The sequence below is a fragment of the Pristiophorus japonicus genome, unplaced genomic scaffold (assembly GCF_044704955.1).
Source record: "Pristiophorus japonicus isolate sPriJap1 unplaced genomic scaffold, sPriJap1.hap1 HAP1_SCAFFOLD_739, whole genome shotgun sequence".
Taxonomy (NCBI): Eukaryota; Metazoa; Chordata; class Chondrichthyes; family Pristiophoridae; genus Pristiophorus; species Pristiophorus japonicus.
The window spans coordinates 1-18829 of NW_027254655.1; the positions used below are offsets into that span (position 1 = coordinate 1).

General features: G+C 48.2%; 1 protein-coding gene across 2 annotated transcripts in view; it reads right to left on the reverse strand.

The window, feature by feature from the left end:
• Positions 1-2311: 2311 nt before the first annotated feature.
• LOC139256583 (zinc finger protein 229-like) overlaps positions 2312-18829 on the reverse strand; it is a 203142-nt gene continuing 186624 nt past the window's right edge. The window contains exons 3-5 of one of the 2 annotated variants that reach the window (XR_011592181.1): positions 8403-8566; positions 6210-6232; positions 2312-2910 (exon numbers count right to left, since the gene is read on the reverse strand). The gene's annotated coding sequence lies outside the window, so the exon portion shown is untranslated. The remainder of the gene's footprint in view (positions 2911-6209; positions 6233-8402; positions 8567-18829) is intronic. The other variant, XR_011592182.1, reaches the window with a different exon arrangement.

Here is an 18829-nt window from a genome sequence, read left to right on the forward strand (position 1 = left end):
GAGCCTTGTTTAGTCTGTTTGAGCACTGCCAGCGGTCTGCTGTGCGTTAACATTTGTGTTTCTGTCTATTTCAGGAGAGTCCGCCGGAGGAGCAGAGGTACGACACGCTCCAAAAATAACTGAACAACATTATAAAGTAGGATATTGAAGAGCGGTTTTATTTTCTGCTGTTCAATATTTCATATTTACATTATTAGTGAAGCATACTATCAGCCAAACATAGCGAGAGGCAGCCTGTCTCTGGGAGCGTTTAAGGGACCCACCCAGTATAGAGTGTGGAGACATGTAATGGACATTCTCAACCCTGGTACGGAGGGCCTTTCCTGGTTTCTAACTTAACCCGTAAAACCCTCAATAAGTGGGCACATCTTAAGAATACCAGACACGAGTAAAAGAATGTAAATAATATCCATACCCCTTCAAATAAGAAAATAGATGAAATGGCAGCACTTGATGTCTGATTCATGATTTATAATGCAACAATCTAATCATCACAACTATTTTAGAAGCAGTCGTCCATTAGAATTCATTCATTAGTAAACAAAAACAGTGATCTAAATCATTAACCTGTTACACTGGGTTCTCTCATGATTTAAAACTGGAAAATTAATGCACGAGTATATTCACAACTGATTTGGTCAAATCACTTTCAATCACCTCCTGACTCCCCAAAGCCTTTCCCCCATCTCAAAGGCATAAGTCAGGAGTGATGGAATACTCTCCACTTTCCTGGATGAGTGCAGCTCCAACAAAGTTCAAGAAGCTCGACACCATCCAGGACAAATCATCCCGCTTGATTGGCACCCCATCCACCACCTTCAACATTCACTCCCTCCACCACTGGCGTACCGTGGCTGCAGTGTGTACCATCTACACGTTGCACTGCAGCAACTCCCAAACCCACGACCTCTACCACCCAGAGGGACAAGGGCAGCAGTTGCAGGGGAACACCCTCACCTACAAGTTCCCCTTCACATTACACACCATCCTCACTTGGGAAATATATCAGCTGTTCCTTCATCGCTGGATCAAAATCCTGGAACTCCCTCCCTAGCATCCCTGTGGGAGCACCTTCACCACACGGACTGCAGTGTTTCAAGAAGGTGGCTCACCACCCCCTTCTCGAGGGCAATTAGGGATGGGCAATAAATGCTGGCCTTGCACCACCATATCCCAGCAACGAATGAAACAAATACAGAAGAGACTTTCAACATGAAATGTTCACACTTTCATGGACAAAGATGAAGGAACGGCCTTGAAGGGAGTAGAACACAGGGAAGGTTGAAAATATTTGTGAACAAAATGAAGTAAATCAGAAATATAATGGTTGCGATGTCAGGAATGTGTTTGTTTTTAGGAAAGAGATCTGTTTTATAAAAAATATTTCTGAGCGGCCTCCAGCGAGTGTTTGAAGAGCAGCTGGTTCGGCCGCTCAACGTGCCCTCACTCCGCCCATTTGTACCTCAGAATTGCAGTCAGGGTCCTCTGTACATCACGGGACCCCGGTTTGATGAGGGTTCCTCCCCTGAAACAGGCAGGCGTTCCCACTGCCCATCTCAGGACCCCACCCACAGTGACGATGGCTGAAGCACCAGCGTAAACTTTAGTGCCATTTCCAGGCGACTATCGCTCCGGTTACACCAGGCGGGGGCTCTTAAAATCAGTCCTGTTAGTTCAGGATAGGAGCAGGAGGAGGCCATTCAGCCCCTGGAGCCTGTCCCACCATTCAATGAGATCACGCTTCTTAACAATTGAAGCTGCATCAATTGTGGTTTGCAGAAGAAATTCCAAACTTCTCCCACCCTTTGTGTGTCGAAGTAATTTCTATCTTCACTCCTGAAAGGCCTGGCTATAATTTTTAGACGATGCCCCTAGTCCTAGACAACCCACGCAGCGGAAAGGCTTACTCTCGGTTCTTAATATCTTGAAAACTTCGATCAAATCACGTCTTAAACTTCTAAATTCCAGGGATGGGTAAGGTGCAAATTTAAAATAAAAACGTTTAGTACATGACTCTGGGATGTAGTTAAGCCCCCAATTCGCTTAAAAAAAAAAATCAATGTCGCTTCTGTTGTGTAGTTTAATAACAGGCTTGCCAGAAGAGGTGTTGCACTAATTCATTTCAAACACCGCCATGTAGTGTCACCTTCTGCCTGTGGAGCAACATTACAGGCAGCAAGATCACCGGATTCTTGTGTTACACAGCTCATTCCACCCAGTAACTCTCCGTCTACAATTCACCATCGATTTGTTTCTTCTCTCTTCCCCGCACCCCCCCCACCACCCCCCTCCGCGCACGCGCTTTCTCTCCCTCGCTCCCTCGCTCCCTCCACGCACCACCTGTGACTGGGACCAACGGCCAGCAGGTGGCAGGTTGAAATTTTGGGATGGGCCTGTTGGTGACCTTTAACCCCACAGATTGTCAGTGGTGCGGAGTTTTTCCCGCCATCATTCAGCCCCGGGGAGAAGTAGGGAAAGGTTCTCTCAGTGAAAGTGTGGAGATGGGACATGATGGGACAAGTTGTCTGCATTGTAAAATGACACCTGTCCACCCTCATAGTCCAGGTACACCCTGATCGTCAGGGGCTTCACACTCTGGGTGAGGTGGGTTAGTGAGGGGGAGGTGCCGGCAAAATAGCCTCTTCCGGGATCCAGCCCCACAATCCAGTATCCGGTCTCTGTGCTCGGGGTGAATAGCCCTTTTCTCCCGGCAGACTCTCGGACCACTCCCAGACCCCACCTTGTTCCACACCTCCACCTCTGATCCCAGGACACAGCCCCAGGGATCAAACCTCTCCAGGGTGTCAGGGAGCGGCTGCTGTTTGTCTCCATATCTCACACGGGTCCGGTCCTCAGATAGGATGAGCCGGGGATTCGCTGTGTTCGGATCCAGACTCATCGAGGCTGGAGCTGGGGGAAAGTTAAAATACAACAGTCAGTGATTCAGTTTCTTGCTGTGATTTATTCAAACACTTTCCTGTTTAAAGTGCCCACTCGGGCTCTGGGTTGTGATCATAGAATCAGCTACTGCTCCAGAGTTTATGCCCTGGGGGGCGATTTACGTCGATTTTGGGCCCAAATCAGCGCCCGGAGATAAAGAATCGAAAATCACTGGAGAGAGCGGGGGGAGAAACATAGAAATTGGGTGCAGGAGTAGGCCATTCGGCCCTTTGAGCCTGCACCACCATTCAATAAGATCATGGCTGATCATTCACCTCAGTACCCCTTTCCTGCTTTTTCTCCATACCCCTTGATCCCTTTAGCCCTAAGGGCCAGAACTAACTCCCTTGGGGAATATATCCAATGAACTGGCATCAACAACTCTCTGCAGTAGAGATTTCCATAGGTTAACAACTGAGTGAAAAAGTATCTCCTCATCTCAGTCCTAAATGGCTTCCCCCTTATCCTTAGACTGTGTTCACTGGTTCTGGATTTTCCCAGCATCGGGAACATTCTTCCTGCATCTAACCTGTCCAGTCCCGTCAGAATTTTATATATTTCTATGAGATCCCCTCTCATCCTTCTAAACTCCAGTGAATACAGGCCCAGTCGATCCAGTCTCTCCTCATATGTCAGTCCTGCCATCCCGGGAATCAGTCTGGTGAATCTTCGCTGCACTCCCTCAATAGCAAGAACGTCCTTCCTCAGATTAGGAGACCAAAACTGAACACAATATTCCAGGTGAGGCCTCACTAAGGTCCTGTACAACTGCATTAAGACCTCCCTGCTCCCATACTCAAATCCCCCAACTAGGAAGGCCTTCTTCACCGCCTGCTGTACCTGCATGCCAACTTTCAATGACTGATGTACCATGACACCCAAGTCTCCTTGCACCTCCCCTTTTTCTAATCTGCCACCATTCAGATAATATTCTGCCTTCGCATGGGGGTAGGGGGAGAGAGAGCGCGGGGGGATGAAAAGTGGGTGACAGATAGCGGGGAGGAGGGAGATTAAGGGGAGAGGGAGAGAGCGCAGGGGGGCGAGAAAGTGAGGGGGTGGAGAGAGAGAAGAGGGGGGAGAAAGAGCAGGTGAGGGGGGGAGAGCAGGGGGAGGGGAGAGAGAGCGGGGGGAGTGGGGGGAGGGGAGAGGGAGAGGGAGAGGGAGAGGGACAGCTGTTTCCAAAGGCCACAAGGAAAGTAGTGTTGTGAATAAAATATTTCACAGGTAAGACAGCGTCCAGTATAAGGAATGCGATGGAAATAAACACACTGCAATTACATCTGAAGGAGAAACTTATATATCCAATGTCCCTGACCAATATCTCAAACCACTTCCCACAATGTATTACTTCCCATATCCTCTGCATAAAGTAGTTGGGAGTGATTTACGTCTCACTATTGTCCGGATTTACACCGTAAACAGAGCAGTAACGAGATAAAAATCTCCCGCAGTGGTTCCCACTAAGGGCCGCCGGGAAATTATGCCGCAGCCGCAAACTAGGAATCCAGCGTTCCCGCACTAAACATGGGGGAGGCCTCATTAGTTTATGCAAACCGGATCCCAGAATGTACATGGGACCCCCGTGCAATCTTGGTCTTCCATTGGTCGGTGCGTGAGCTGTGCAAGTCCCGCCCAGTGGAACAGTCTGTAGAATGGCCCAACCTGTGGTCCTTAAAGGGACTGCTGGAACCCCCAGAGGGAATGATGCAAGGAATTAGTTCCGTCCGGTGTCCTGGACAATATTTATCCATCAACCAACATCATGAGAACTGGTTATCTGGTCATTATCACTTTGCTGCTTGTGGGAGCTTGCTGTGCACAAATTGCAACAGTGACTACACTTTAAAAACTCTTCATTGTCTGTAAAGAGCTTCGGGACGTCCCGAGGTCGTGAAAGGTCGGATATAAAAACAGGTTCTTTCTATTTATTCTGTGTGTAACAGTTTCTCTGTGGCCGGGAGGTGCAGGAATTGTCCTGCCCGCTGCTGGCTGCTCCTCGACTTTTCCCCTCTGCTCCACAACCCCCACCCCACCATCCTATCTCCTTCCCCCTCCCCCACCATCCTATCTCCTTCCCCCTCCCCCACCATCCTATCTCCTTCCCCCCCACACCATCCTATCTCCTTCCCCCTCCCCCTGCTATATTTTCCCGCCATTCTCTGAGTTCGAGACTATCGCTACTTTGTTGTCGACTCTGACTGTGTTAAATCTCTGGATGTTTATCTTCTCTCTGTGGCTAAGGATCTTGAATACTTCAGTAAGATCATCCCAAGCCCTCCCTTATCCAATGCAAAGACTCCTGACTTCCAGACTAGACACGGACATCAGCGATCTTTTAATCCAGGGTCTGGAAGCCGGTTTAGGCCGTTCTCATCTGGATTGAGAAATGCGAGAGAACAGGTCGGCAAGTATAAGTGCTGGAGCGCTGGGCCTGGGACATTGTGGCCCCCGCCCCCCCACCCCCAACCTGCGAGAGAACAGCTCCGCAGGTCGGCAAGTATAAGAGCTGGACCACTCCAACCTCCAGCGCGAGCTGCTCCAAGTATGCGATGATTTTGAGATGGGCGACGTCATCAAAATCCTGGTTGCTGTTTTGGCAAGAGGGCAGGAACATTGGCAGGGCCCAGGTACAGAGGAGTGGGAAGGTCAGGGCGGATGAGTAGTGAGTGTTTGTGGCGAGATGCGGTGAATGTTTATGGCGGAGGAGTGGCGAGAGATCGTGGCGGAGGTGCGACAGATGCGTGTACGGGGCCCAGAAGAGCCGAGGGCCCAGTGGTAGCACGGGTCAGCCCACACTGCGATATGTGCGCACACTAGGTCCGTGCAGCAGAGCAGGTCTCCAGTCCTGGTTAATCCTTGCCACTGGATAAAGGCCTGGCTCTGTCAAGCTCGTGTGGTGGCTGATGTGCAACGGTCACCACACATTTAAAAAAAAAAAAAAATCCAGGCACAGTTATCTTCCACCCACTCAATTGGAGTTCAGGACTGGAACATCGGGTCCTTTATCGAAATACCTGTGAACTCGTGGAAGCAAGTCATCCTTGTTCAATGGACCACCTGTGATATAAAGCAGGAAAAGGAATATAGGAGATTTACTGGGGTTAATGTCGTCTATCATGTCTCTCCACATTGTGTATTGTAAAGGGTCATCTGCTACTGACAGCTTGAGATAGTCCTCACTAATCCTGTAAATATTACACAGTTGATATTATAAATTGACCATAAACACTTTACCAAACTGCAGAGTTTCAGTAAAGAACATGTCTTACCTCCTCTTCCGACAAGCTTCCTCCTGAAATAAATAAAAGACAAACAGTGAGGAGGTTAGGAAAAAACTTCAGGAGGCCATCGACAGGCTGGTGAAATGAGCAGATACAGGGCGGATAAAATTTAAAACAGATGTGTGAAGTGATGCATTTTGGAAGAAAGAATGAGGAGAGGCAATATAAACTAAATGGTACAATTTTAAATAGGGTGCAGGAACAGAGACCTGGGGGTCACATACACAAATCTCAAAGGAGTGTGGGGATTGGTTTTAAATTAATCATAGAATCATAGAAATGTACAGCACGACAGGAGGCCATTCAGCCCATTGTGTCCATGCCGGCCGACAAAGCGCTATCCAGCCTATCCTACGCTCCAGCTCTTGGTACGTAGGTCTAAAGGTTACGCCTCTAAGTACATGTTCAAATACTTTTAAATGTGGTGAGGTTTTCTGCCTCTACCATCGTTTCAGGTGGTGAGTTCCAGATCCCCACCACCCTCTGGGTGAAACATTTCCCCCTCAAATCCCCTCTAAACCTGCCACGAATTGCTTTAAATCTATGCCCCCTGGTTGTTGACCCCTCTAAGGGAAATAGGCCCTTCCTATCCACTCTATCTAGATCCCTCATAATTCGATACACCTCAATATGGTCTCCCCTCAGCCTCCTCTGTTCCAAAGTAAACAACCCCCAGCCTATCGAATCTTTCATCATAGCTAAAATTCTCCAATCCAGGCAACATCCTTGTAAATCTCCTCTGCACCCTCTCTAGTGCAATCACATCTTTCCTGTAATGTGGTGACCAGAACTGTACGCAGTACTCCAGCTGCAGCCTAACTTGTGTTTTATACAGTTCAAGCATAATCTCCCTGTTCTTGTATTCAATGCCTCGGTGAATGAAGGCAAGTTTTCCGTGTGCCTTCTTAACAACCTTATCTACCTGTCCTGCTACCTTCGGGGATCTGTGGACATGTACTCCAAGGTCCCTCTGTTGGCTCAGAGACGTGGACCATGTACAGTCGACACCTCAAGTCGCTGGAGAAATACCACCAACGATGGCTCCGCAAGATCCTGCAAATCCACCATCATCAGTGTCTTCGTCCAGGCAATCCCCAGCATTGAAGCACTGAGCACACTTGATCAGCTCCGCTTGGCAGGCCACATTGTCTGCATGCCAGACACAAAACTCCGAAAGCAAGCGCTCTACTCAGAACTCCTTCATGGCAAATGAGCCAAAGGTGGGCAGAGGAAACGTTACAAGGACACCCTCAAAGCCTCCCTGATAAAGTGCACTGACACTTGGGAGTCTCTGGCCAAAGACTGCCCTAAGTGGAGGAAGTGCATCCGGGAGGGTGCGGAGTGCCTCGAGTCTCATTGCCGATTGCATGCAGAAGACAAGTGCAGGCAGTGGAAAGAACGTGTGGCAAACCTGTCCCACCCTCCCTTACCCTCAATGACTGTCTGGCCCACCTGTGACAGGGACAGTGGTTCTCGTATTGGACTGTTCAGCCACCTAAGGACTCATTCTAAGAGTGGAAGCAAGTCTTCCTCGATTCCGAGGGACTGCCTATGATAATGATGTTCCACAATGACGTGATGATCAGGAATGCACTGAATGACAGCGTGGAGGAAGAAGATTCCATAGTAATTTTAAAAAGGGAATTGGAAATACACTTGAAAAGGAAATAAATGCAGGACTATGGGGAAAGAGGAGTGGGACTAATTGGATCGCTGTTTCAAAGAGCTGCACAGACACGATGGGCCATTTGTGCTGTAGGATTCTATGATTGCAAGTAGTTAAACATTCCGATTCGTGTGTCAGATACTGGAACTATACATCAGTGCCACTCACAGACACGGTGACTGTCACACCCACCGTACCAGACACACCCACACACTCACAACATGGAACTGTAACTGGATTGCAATGAGAGTTCCGGCAGATATTAAACAATGGGGCAGCACACAAATAATTATAAGCAAAGTACTACAATCACGGCAATTCATTCCTATGATTCTACAGACAGTGTGGGAGTGGGATCATTCCATGTCGATAGCAGAACCGCCCATGAACAGATAAAACAATGGGTTTAAATCAGTTTAGAAATGTTCAGCAAATGCTGTATTTATTTCCGTTATCGTCGGTTATTTTGTGACTGTGGAAAGTTTCACTGAACTGACCCGCAATATAATCCTCACCTTCAGAAACATCAGTCTGTCTTTTTGCTCCATCTGTTTCTGCAACGTTGAGAGCTCCTCCTGAATAGAATTTAAATTCTCTTGAATTTCTCAAAGGTTTTTCTCCATTGTTTCACGAATCTTCCCCTCTTGTTCCCTGAGATCTCGGATTAAACGTGGAAGAGCTAGGGGAGAGGTGTTTAAGAAGATGGTTGGTAGTGGAGAATAGAAGCTGGGGTTTATCTTTGTATTCTAGAATGACTCTGGGAGAGTGTTCCTGGAATTAACCACAACACAGGCAGAGACAGGGTCCCTTTAAATGTCCAGCTCACCTGCTCAGCACCGCGCATGCTCAGGAGTCCCACAAACCGGCCTCTCCTGCGCCTGCGCACCGGGCTCGGTGTCATTTCAAACATTCGCCAGATTTGACGAAGGGTCATCGACCTGAAACGTTAACTCTGTTTCTCTCTCCACAGACGCTGAGATTTCCAGCATCTGCAGTATTTTACTTTTTTATTAGTGTCTTGGGAAAGATCGGCCGTTGAGGCCGAATTACCAACAGAAAATGCGTTTTCTAAACCGATTTAACTCGAGGTGGGTGCGGAGAGAGGGAATATAGTGACATCCAAACCCGAGAGTCGGTCGAGAGCTCCCCGGACACCGAATGGAGCGGATTCAGCCTCCTGTCACCTGGTGTTGTGAGGGGGCGGAGTGAACTGGAGCACGTGACACCGGGGCCCGGCCTGACTGACGGGAGCATTGATCAATGGGAAGAGCCCGGCGGAGGTGGGAGGAGCAAACTGGCGGCGGGTCCTCCAATTAGTGGTGGTGCAACTAGGGGGCAGGGCTTGGTGTCCAGCTCAGCTGTGCTGGGGACGATTGTGTGGCGCTGGCCACGGGTGAGAGCAGCTGAGAGAGCACAGAGCTTGAATCTGGAAGAGGGGCCACAGTGAGCACAGAGCTGGAATCTGGGAGAGAGGCCATAGTGAGCACAGAGCTGGGGCAGGAAGCTGGGAGAAGGGCCACAGTGAGCACAGAGCTGGAATCTGGGAGAGGGGCCACAGTGAGCACAGAGCTGGGGCTGGAATCTGGGAGAGGGGCCACAGTGAGCACAGAGTTGGAATCTGGGAGAGGGGCCACAGTGAGCACAGAGCTGGGGCTGGAATCTGGGAGAGGGGCCACAGTGAGCACAGAGTTGGAATCTGGGAGAGGGGCCACAGTGAGCACAGAGCTGGGGCTGGAATCTGGGAGAGGGGCCACAGTGAGCACAGAGCTAGAATCTGGGAGAGGGGCCACAGTGAGCACAGAGCTGGAATCTGGGAGAGGGGCCACAGTGAGCACAGAGCTGGAATCTGGGAGAGGGGCCACAGTGAGCCCAGAACTGGGGCTGAAATCTGAGAACGTAGCCACAGTGAGCACAGAGCTGGGGCTGAAATCTGGGAGAGGGGCCACAGTGAGCACAGAGCTGGTGCTGAAATCTGGGAGAGGGGCCACAGTGAGCACAGAGCTGGGGCTGAAATCTGGGAGAGGGGCCACAGTGAGCACAGAGTTGGAATCTGGGAGAGGGGCCACAGTGAGCACAGAGCTGGGTCTGGAATCTGGGAGAGCGGCCACAGTGAGCAACCTTTCGAAGGGCCAGAGGGACAGCAGCTTCACCACACAAGTTTATTTAAATATAATTTCATGCTCATCACCTTCTCGAGTGCAATAAACGCCAGCGATGCCCGCATCCCATAAACAAATTTTAAAAAGCTATTTCACTTGTCTCACAAGCTTCTATTCCTTTCTTCCTTCGTGTGTTTTCCTCAGAAGTTTTCCCTTACATGTATCCATTCCATTCAGGAGTTCACTCCTAAATTCTGCTGCATTATTCTTGTCTGTGCAGTGGAAGTCCCGCCCCTCGGACCCCCCGATTATTTGGAGGGCCCGCCGCCACCTCAGGCCTCCAAGCCCCTCCGTCTCTCCCTATTGGTGGGAGCTCACGTCAGTCACGGCCGTGGAGTTGATCACGTGGCCTAGTCTGGAGACCCCGTGCTGCGGCCGCTCAATCCGCTCCACTCGGTGCCGGGGGCGCTCGGTCTCTGCGGCTTGTATTTTATTTATTTCCCCGCCCGCGCTTCACTCCGTTATTTATTTAAAAAACCCTCATAAAATTCACTATCCGCCGGTGATCCGGGCCCTTGGGTGGTGTTTGTGCCGAGCATGCGCGGTGCGGGCCGGGCGCTTGTGTGTGTGGTGTTGTCGTGGGTGCAGGGGGCGCTTGCGAGGTGTCAGCCACAACTCAACGCGGGGGACGGAGTGCTTTCTGTAGCGCGGGGGTTTGTGGGTACCGTAGCCACCATTACTGTTCGTCATTTCAACCAATCTGTGCGGCAGCTGGGCCTGAAAATCAGCTTCGCTATCCCAGTGCTGGGACAGGGCGACAAGAGACAACATTTTTAAAGTTTCTGCTGATGGGTTGTTTGGGCATTTCCCCCCCACCCCCCGAAAAAAATTAATCGTTTTTTAAATAAAAATAGAGCAACTTTTGAGAAAGCAATATTATATTGAGTGGGAGGATAGAAACAGTCAAGAAAGCCCTCTGGTTTCTTGAGCATCTCTTTGTCCCAACACACTATTCACCAACTGAGAGGATATCGACATGATTCAGTTGGGGGTCCCACAGGCTAGCTTTGGTTCAAATATAGGAATATGTGTTGGTCTTTTCCTCTTTGCTCACCTCCTCTGTGTGTTCGAGCCAGCCGTGGCTCAGTGGGTAGCACTCTCACATCTGAGTCAGAAGGTTGTGGGTTGAAGTCACACTCCAGAGACTTGAACACAAAATCTAGGCTGACACTCCAGTGCAGTGCTAAGGGAGTGCTGCTGTGTCGGAGGTGCCGTCTTTTGGATGAGACTTTAAACCGAGGTCCTTTCTGCGCTCTCAGGTGGACGTAAAAGATTCCATGACACAATTATGAAGATGAGCAGGGGAGTTAACCCTGGTTCCCTCGCCAATATTCATCGCTCAATCAACATAATTGAAACAGATTATCTGGTCATTATTATATTGTAGATATTGACTGCCGCATTTCCCACTTTACATCAGTGACTGCACTTGAAAATTGGGTGCAAGCACTTTGGACCGTCCAATGATCATGAAAGGCGCTATATAAATGCAAGTTTGTTTGTCTCAATCGATGTTTAAAAAGGCCATTAATGGCCCTTTAGAATCATAGAATCGTTACAGCACAGAAGAAGGTCATTCAGGTACCGTCAAGCCCGTGCCGACTCTCAGCTCAGCCCACTCCCCTGCCCTTTCCCCATAGCCCATATCTTTCCCACTATCTGGTGGTCTATAGAATACACCAAGTCGTGTAATGGATGAGGTAAAAAGAATGAGGAGAGGACATCTAAACGAAATGGTACAATCCTGAAAAGGGTGCACAAAGAGAGAGACCTGGGGGTATATGTGCATAAATTGTTGATGGTGGCAGGCAGGTTGAGAAAGCAATTAAAAAAGCTTACAGGATCTTGAACATGAGTGTGGAAATTATGATGAACCTGTATAAAACACTGGTTCGGCCCCCAACTGGAGTTTTGTGTCCAATTCTGGGCACCACACTTTAGGAAGGCTGTAAAGGCCTTAGACAAGGTGCAGAAAAGATTTATGAGAATGATTCGAGGAATGAGAGCCTTCAGTTACGTTGATAGACTGGTGAATCGGGGATTGTTCTCATTGAAGCAGACACGATGGAGAGGAGATTTGATCGAGGTTTTCAAAATGATGAGGGCTCTGGACATGGAGCTAGAGGTAAACTGTTCCCATTGGCAGAAGGATCGAGAACCAGAAGACATATAGTGTAAGGTAATTAACAAAAGAAGCAAAGGTGACCTAAGAAGAAACTTTTTTTATGCAGAGTGGTTCAGATCGGGAATGCAGAGCCTGAAAGGGTGGTGGAGGCAGACTCAATCTTATCTTTCAAAAGGGAGTTGGATAAATATCTGATGGAAAATAATTTACAGGCGGGGAAGAGGGACTAATTGAGAGTCGGCATAGGCTCGACGGGCCGAATGGCCTTCTTTGTGCTGTAACCATTCTATGGTTCTAATTTGTTGTTTCTCTGCTAGTCACTGGGATCCTGAAGCCCAAGAGATGTCAGGGCACATGAGATTGGGCGAGGAGAACATAAGAAATTGGAGCAGGAGAGGCCATTTGGCCCCTCGAGCCTGCTCTGCCTTTCAGTAAGATCATGGCTGGTCTTCTACCTCAACTCCACTTTGCTCCACTATCCCCATATCCATTGATTCACTTAATATCCAAAAATCTATTGATCTCTGTCTTCAATATACTCAACAACTGAGGTTCCAAAGCTCTCTGGGGTAGAGAATTCCAAAGATTCAACACCCTCTGAGTGAAGAAATTTCTCCTCATCTCAGTCCTAAATGGCTGACCCTTTACTCTGAGACTGTGACCCCTGGTTCTCGACTCCCCAGCCAGGGGAAACATCCTCCCTGCATCTACCCTATCAAGCCCTGTAAGAATATAGGCCGAGTCTACTCAATCTCTCCTCATAGGTAAATCCCCCTATCCCAGGAATCAGTCTGGCGAGCCTTCAGGTAAATTTATAATGGGGAACAAGGAAATGGCAGACCAATTGAACAAATATTTTGGTCCTGTTTCACGAAAGCAGACACATATAAGCATATAACCTTCCGGATACATTAGGGAACCGAGGGTCTAGTGAGAAGGAAGAACTAAAGGAAATCCTTATTAGTCAGGAAATTGTGTTAGGGAAATTGATGGGATTGAAGGCTGATAAATCCCCAGAGCCTGATAGTCTGCCTCCCAGACTACTTAAGGAAGTGGCCCTAGAAATAGCGGATGCATTGGTGATCATTTTCCAACAGTCTATCGACTCTGGATCAGTTCGTATGGACTGGAGGGTAGCTAATGTAAGACTACTTTTTAAAAAAGGAGGGAGAGAGAAAACTGGGAATTATACAGCGGTTAGCCTGACATCAGTAGTGGGGAAAATGTTGGAATCAATTATCAAAGATGAAATAGCAGCGCATTTGGAAAGCATTGACAGGATTGGTCCAAGTCAGCATGGATTTATGAAAGGGAAATCATGCTTGACAAATCTTCTAGAATTTTTTGAGGATGTAACTACTAAAGTGGACAAGGGAGAACCAGTGGATGTGGTATATTTGGACTTTCAAAAGGCTTTTGACAAGGTCCCACACAAGAGATTAGTGTGCAAAATTAAAGCACATGGTATTGGGGGTAATGTATTGACGTGGATCGAGAACTGGTTGGCAGACAGGAAGCAGAGAGTAGGGATAAATGGGTCCTTCTCAGAATGGCAGGCAGTGACTAGTGGGGTGCCACAGGGCTCAGTGCTGGGACCCCAGCTATTTACAATATACATGAATGATTTAGGTGAAGGAATTGAGTGTAATATCTCCAAGTTTGCAGACGACACTAAGCTGGGTGGCGATGTGAGCTGTGAGGAGGATGGTACGAGGCTGCAGGGTAACTTGGACAGGTTAGGTGAGTGGGCAAATGCATGGCAGATGCAGTATTATGTGGATAAATGTGAGGTTATCCACTTTGGTGGCAAAAACATGAAGGCAGAATATTATCTGAATGGCGGCAGATTAGGAAAAGGGGAGGTACATCGAGACCTGGGTGTCATGGTACATTAGTCATTGAAAGTTAGCATGCAGGTACAGCAGGTGGAGACGAAGGCAAATGACATATTGGCCTTCATAGCTAGGGTATTTGAGTATAGGAGCAGGGTATGTCTTAATACAGTTGTACAGGGTCTTGGTGATGCCTCACCTGGAATATTGTGTTCAGTTTTTTGTTCTCCTAATCTGAGCAAGGACGTTCTTGCTATTGAGGGAGTGCAGCGAAGGTTCACCAACTTGATTCTTGGGATGGCGGGACTGACATATGAGGAGAGACTGGATCGACTGGGCCTGCATTCACTGGAGTTTAGAAGAATGAGAGGGGATCGCACAGAAACATATAAAATTCTGACGGGACTGGACAGGTTAGATGCAGGAAGAATGTTTCCGATGTTGGGAAGTCCAGAACCAGGGGACACAGTCTAAGGATAAGGGGTAAGCCATTTAGGAACGAGATGAGGAGAAACTTCTTCACTCAGAGTGTTAACCTCTGGAATTCTCTACTGCAGAGAGTTGTTGATGCCAGTTCGTTAGATATATTCAAGAGGAAGTTAGATATGGCCCTGATGGCTAAAGGGATCAAGGGATATGGACAGAAAGCAGGAAAGGGGTACTGAGGTGAATGATCTTATTGAATGGTGGTGCATTCCTAGTTTCTATGTTTCTATGCTTCATTATATTCCCTCTATGGCAAGTGTATCCTTCCTTAGGTAGGGAGACCAAAATTGTACACAATACACCAAGTGCGGTCTTACCCAGGGCCCTATATAATTGCATTCGGATGGCTTTACTCTTGTACTCAAATCCTCTTGTATTAAAGGCCAACATATCATTTGCTTTTCTAATTGCTTGCTGTGCCTTCATGTTAGGTAGGTTTTAAAGAACACTTAAAAGGTGGAAAGTGAAGTTAAATGGAGAGGTGAAACGATTTAAGTAGGGAATTCCAGAGCTTAGGACTGAGGCAGCTGAAGGCGCGATCGTCAATGGTGGAGCAATTAAAATCGGTGATGGTCAAAAGGCCAGAATAGGTGGAGTATTGAAATCTGGGGGATTATCGGGCAGGAGGAGATTCCAAAGCTTTGGAGAAGCAAGCCCATGGAGGGATTTGAAAACAAGGATGAGAAGTTTGAAATTGATGTGTTGCTTAACTGAGAGCCAATGTAGGTCAGAAACCACAGGAGTGATGGGAGAACGGGACTTGGTGAGAGTTAGGACCACGGGCAACCAAATTTTGAATGGCCGCAACTTTATAGAGGGTAGAACTAGGTAGGCCAGCCAGGAGTGCATCGGAATAGTCAAGACGAGAGCTGATGGATGAGGCTTTCGGCAGCAGATAAGTTGAGTTAGGGCAGAGACAGGTGATATTATGAAGGGCGGTATTCGTGATAGAATGGATATGAGACGGGAAGCACAATTTGTGATCAAATATCACACCAAGGTTGCGAACAGACTTGGTCAGCCTCAGACAGCTGCCAGCAAGATAGATCGAATCAATGGAAAGGGACTGGAGGTTGTGGCATGAACCAAAGACAATGGCTTCAGTCTTCCCGATATTTAATTGGAGGAAATTTCTACCCATCCAGTGCTGGATGTTGGTCAAGCAGTCCGATAGTATATATAGTACATATTGACGTAGCAGAATGGATGAAAAGATTGCTACAAAACAGAAATCAGAGTGTAGAAGTTTAAGGACGTTTCTCAGACTGGTGGAAAGTGAGAGGTGGTGTCCCACAGGGATCTGTGCTGCTGGGACCAGTGCTGTTTACCATGGTTTAGACTCAGAACTTCGAGTATGGTGTCAGAATTTGAAGATGACACCAAATTGGATGGTGTAACTAATAGTGTTGGGAATGCACCAAAATACAGGAAGACATAAACAGGCTTTCAAAGTGGGCAGAGGAATGGGGGATGCAATTCAACATTGTGAAATGTGAGCTGGTTCATTTTGGTAGAAGGAATAAGGAGACCACTTATTCCTTAGAAGGGAAGAAATTAAATGAACGAGAGGTATAAAAAGACCTGGGAAAAAAGACATAAAAAATTAGCAACACAATTTGGACAGGCCATAAACAGTGCAAAGAAAATACTGGGCTCATTTCTAGAACAGAATACAAATACAAAAGCAAAGAGGTAACATGTACTCTATATTGAACGTTGGTTAGACACAGTTGAAGCACTGAGAGTAGTTCTGGGCTTCACACTATAAAAGGATATTGATGCACTGGAGAAAATGCTGAAAAGATTTACAAGAATGTTACCAGAATTGAGAGGATGCAACTCGCAGGCAAGATTGAGCGGGCTGGGGCTTGGGCTTTCTCTGGAAAAGGGGAGACTAAGAAAAGACCAGAAAGATATGAAGGAGTTTGATAGGGTAGATGTGGATAAACTGTTTCCACTTATGGCTGAGTCAGAACAAGGAGATAGAAACATAAGATAGTCACTGACAGATCAAATAAAGAATTAGGAGCAATTTATTTACTCAGAGGGTGGTGAGAATGTGGAACTTGTTGCCACAAGGAGTGGTTGAAGCAGATAGCATTTAAGGGGAGGCTTGATGTATCCATGAGGGAGAAGGGAATAGAGGGATATGGGGACAGGATGGGATAAGATCATTAGAGTGAGAAGAGGTTCGTATGGAGTATAAACACTGGCACAGACCAGTTGGGCTGAATAACCTGCTTCTATGCTGTAAATTCTATATCTGTATGGCAGGGGTGGTTTAATACTCGGGTCTACGGGACCCTGGGGTGGATGAATGCTCAGAACTATGTGGCCCTTGCCCATGAGGTGGTTTAATGCTTGGGCTGATTGGCCCTCCCCAGACTGGCTCAGCAATTAGGGTTTTCAATGGCGGAATTGTTACCTAGAGTCCCCCGCCCGGCAGAAAGTGCCCTATCAATGACAACGGGAGCCCAGTGCTCAGGCGCAGGACTGAGCTGTACTCTGAGCATGTGCAGTGCCAATGATGGAGATGGTCACGGGCGGAAGAGACGGTTCCCCGAGGTGGTAGGAGCTTGTGGGTGCAGGGGAGTAATTGGACCCCTGGGTGGGCTGAGCAGCTTCATAAACTCTCGGTAAAGGCCTCAGGCCCCGAATAAAAGCCCACAGGCCCCGAATAAGAGCACATTGGTCCCGAGTTTGCAACGTAGTGATAGGCCCCGTCGCTCCAGGTAACTGGCCGCCACGTTGGACAGGGAGGGATCAGGGCTCCTGCGTGGCCATCTTGCTAGTGACTTTCTCCCCGGAGACAGACCCAGGCTACAGTGCATGCGCGGCCATCTTGATACAGGAGCAGAGGGTGGGCGGGGCTTCAGGGTCCCAGTGACCAGAGAGAAAATCATTGCCTCATTGATTTTATTCTCACTCTACACGCAGCGGGTGTAGAACTGAACCCAACCTCAGCAAAGGGAGGGAGAAAACTGGGGATGGAGGAATGAAATGATGGAGATGTTACGATTGGGTTTCGATTTCAGCACGAGCAGGGAGGGAGAGTGAGTGGGACATGGATTTACAGCTTTGGGGGAACAAGAGAGGAAAGAATATTCCATAGAAACTAGGATTGCCTGTCAATTTCTATCCTGTGCTGACCTTTGTAAACTCCTTTTACAAGGTATTAGAAGGGCAGGATTTACAGACGGGAAACGTGAACCAAACATCACATCAAGATCTGACAGAGTCATGCGATTCATCAGGACCTGACTATCTGCGGCCTTTCAAAGTAGGAGAAATGTTTATCTGTTCTGTCTGTGGGAATAGATTTCCAACATCAGTGTGACTGGAAAAGCACCGAGACACACACACACCCGAGTGACAGTGTTCCAGTGCAATGACCGTGTAAAGAGCTTTAACCAGTTACACAGCCTGAAAAACATCGCACCATTCACAGTGGGGAGAAACTGTACACGTGCTCTGTGTGTGGTCGAGGCTTCAACTGATCGTCCAACCTCCATAGACACAAGGACACCCGCACCATGGAGAAACCGTGGGAATGTGGAGACTGTGGGAAGGGATTCAATTACCCATCTGAGCTGGAAACTCATCGACGCAGTCACACCGGGGAGAGGCCATTCACCTGCTCCATGTGTGGGAAGGGGTTCATTCGGTCATCCACTCTGCTGACACACCAGCGAGTTCACACTGGGGAGAGGCCGTTCACCTGCTCTGTGTGTGGGGAGGGATTCACCCCGTCACCCAACCTGCTGGTACACCAGCGAGTTCACACTGGGGAGAGGCCGTTCACCTGCTCTGAGTGTGGGGAGGGATTCACTCGGTCACCCAACCTGCTGGTACACCAGCGAGTTCATACTGGGGAGAGACCATTCACCTGCTCAGTGTGTGGGAAGGGATTCACTCAGTCATCCAACCTGCTGACACACCAGCGAGTTCACATTGGGGAGAGGTTGTTCATCTGCTCAGTGTGTGGGAAGTGATTCACTCGGTCATCCAACCTGCTAAGACACCAGCGAGTTCACAAATGATTGCAGGGTTTGGATTCCGCTGTTGTTGCTGCTGTTGTTCACATCCTAATGAACTGTGTTCATTCTGTTAGCTGGCGTTTGTTTCTGCTGATGTTAATAACCCTTCAACTAGGCTGGAGTTTAGTATTTTGATACTTCAATTAACAGTGTTGATATTTGATATCTCCAAGATAAGAGGAGACTAATTGATGTCCTGTTTCTGATTGGGGCGCAGGAGCAGTGAGAGATCGGGGCCCAGGAATGAGGTTTTGGGGCCCAGGAGAGGCGAAGGCCCAGAAACAGCATGGGCCAGCCCACACT